The sequence below is a fragment of the Mesoplodon mirus genome (genome assembly GCF_964341445.2).
Source record: "Mesoplodon mirus genome assembly, chromosome: 11".
Classification (NCBI taxonomy): Eukaryota; Metazoa; Chordata; class Mammalia; order Artiodactyla; family Ziphiidae; genus Mesoplodon; species Mesoplodon mirus.
Genome location: NC_138987.1, coordinates 62,131,066 through 62,133,962, shown reverse-complemented (window position 1 = coordinate 62,133,962; position 2,897 = coordinate 62,131,066).

Here is a 2,897-nt window from a genome sequence, read left to right as displayed (position 1 = left end):
GATTGTGGAGCTTTAATCCGCTGCTTCTGAGGCTGCTGGGAGAGGTTTCCCTTTCTCTTCTTTGTTCTCACAGCTCCTGGGTCTCAGCTTTGGATTTGGCCCCGCCTCTGCGTGTAGGTCGCCGGAGGGCGTCTGTTCTTCGCTCAGACAGGACAGGGTTAAAGGAGCAGCCGCTTCGGGGACTCTTGCTCACTCAGGCCGGGCGGGAGGGAGGGGCACGGAGTGCGGGGCGAGCCTGCAGCGGCAAAGGTCGGCGTGACGTTGCACCAGCCCGAGGCGCGCCGTGCGTTCTCCCAGGGAAGCCGCCCCTGGATCCCGGGACCCCGGCAGTGGCGGGCTGCACAGGCTCCCGGATGGGCGGTGTGGGCAGTGACCTGCGCTCGCACACAGGCTTCTTGGCGGCAGCAGCAGCAGCCCCAGCGTCCCACGCCCGTCACTGGACTCCGCGCTTTCAGTCGCGACTCGCGCCCGTCTGTGGAGCCCCTTTAAGCAGCGCTCTTAATCCCCTCTCCTCGCGCACCAGGAAACCAAGAGGGAAGGAAAAGTCTCTTGCCTCTTCGGCAGCTCCAGAGTTTTCCCGGACTCCCTGCCGGCTAGCTGTGGCACATTAGCCCCCTTCACGCTGAGTTCTCGCCGCCAGCCCCAGTCCTCTCTCTGCGCTCTGACCGAAGCCCGAGCCTCAGCTTCCAGCGCTGCGCGCCCCGGCGGGCGAGCAGACAAGCCTCTCGGGCTGGTGAGTGCCGCTCGGCACTGATCCTGTGTGGAGATCTCTCCGCTTTGCCCTACCCAGGTATGTGGGGGGTTTCTTGCCTTTTGGGAGGTCTGGGGTCTTCTGCCAGCGTTCAGTAGGTGTTCTGTAGGAGTTGTTCCACGTGTAGCTGTATTTCTGGTGTATCCGTGGGGAGGAAGGTGATCTCCGCGTCTTACTCTTCCGCCATCTTACCCGGAAGTCCCAAAAGTACTCTTGAAATGTGCTAAGTCAGTCAAGAGCAACATATTCTTGGGGTCTCAAGATTGCAGTTCCTAGTGATCTGATTTTTCCATTCCCCTTAGAGCCACCTTCCAGGGTGCCAGGTAAACACTTAATAGATTAGAAGGAGGCCAGGATAGGTGATTAATAAAGACTTTAGCTGGCCTTTGTCTCCAGTTCCTAAGAGCCTCCTAAACCCTTAGAATTTCCCGGTGATAGGAGTGTCTTTGTTATTCATGATGGGTCCATCAGACCAGCATGATTGTTTATGCTAACAAAGTGATTCCTGGTGGACCTCTGAGATGACTCAGAATGGGGGCTGGCCATACCAGAAAGACCAAGTGTGTGGTTAGATGGTTGAAGCTTTAAAACACCTGATATTAGCCCAACCTCCAGAAAGGGCAGGGGGACTGGAGACTGAGTTCAACCACATGGCAGTGATTCAATCAACGTGCCTATGTAATAACACCTCAATAAAAACACCAAAGCTTGGTGAGAAATGGCCATAGGGACATCTGAATTTTCAGCTGGTGTTTGAAATGAAGGCATTCTTGTAGACGACTATGCTTTTACCTCAAATTTGGCTACCCCCAGGTATTCTGGTAATATATAGAGGAGTTAGAAGTGGTGCAGGCAAGAAATTGTGGTCGTAGAGATGGAGAGAAGTGGAGAGGTTCAAGAGATATAGAGTGAAATAAATAGGACTTAGTGATGGATGCTGTCAGATACAACCCCAAAAATGCACATTTTTTAAAACAATGAGCTATCAATCTTACCATCAAAGAGGCAGATTTTAAAATAGAAACTATAAGAACATATAGTTTTTTAAATCATAACCAAGTAATACCTCTATGTTTCCCTGCATAATAAGGATAAGGAAAAGCAAATAACTCTAATCTTCATTTTCATGTGCACTATTTCACACAAATCACATTAGTCAGAGACTAATAGATATAACTTTAGGGAAAGCAAGCTATAAACCATAATAGAGATTTGGGGTTTTTTAAGTCATTAACGTTATAATGTCATGTCGTCTATCAAAGGACTTGTCATTATCATATGATCCTCAGAGCTGTGCCTAATTGACTGAGTAGAAAATAGCTTTAAATTTCTATCTTCCAGACTTCCCTGGTGGCACAGTGGTTAAGAATCCACCTGACAGTGCAGGGGACACGGGTTTGATCCCTGGTGAGGGAAGATCCCACATGCCACGGAGCAACTAAGCCCCTGTGCCACAACTACTGAGGCTACGTGCCACAACTACTGAAGCCCATGCACCTAGAGCCTGTGCTCTGACACAAGAGAAGCCACCGCAATGAGAAGCCCCCGCATTGCAACAAAGAGTAGCTCCCGCTCACCACAACTAGAGAAAGCCTGCGTGCAGCAAAGAAAACCCAACGCAGCCAAAAATAAATAAATACATTAATTTTTTTTTTAAATGTCTATCTTCCTTCTTCTATGGTTGAAATTTAAATCATGCCAGTGTTGGTTTTCATCAATGAACTTGCCCAAAGGAAAAACTTTAAGAGAAGCTATAATTAAAGGGCTATCACAAGAGCCAGAATAAAACATGGAACATCACTGTACAGCACCACCTACAAATAAAACCTCTGACAGTGGCTCAAGAGCCTACTTTGTACGGTGAAGTCTCAAAAAACTGAGGGCATAGGTCTTTACTTTAAACTTCACAGGTCCTTAGACTACCCAACCAGTGACAATAAAGTAAAAATGAAAAGTGAAAGAGCCTGCGGAGCGTCAGATGCCTTGATACTCATCAGCAGCTTGGCATCATGCAGATAAAGCATATTAATAATTCATTGGGAAGGGCTTCCCTGGTGGCGCAGTGGTTGAGAGTCCGCCTGCCGATGCAGGGGACACGGGTTCGTGCCCCAGTCCGGGAAAATCCCACACGCTGCGGAGCGGCTGG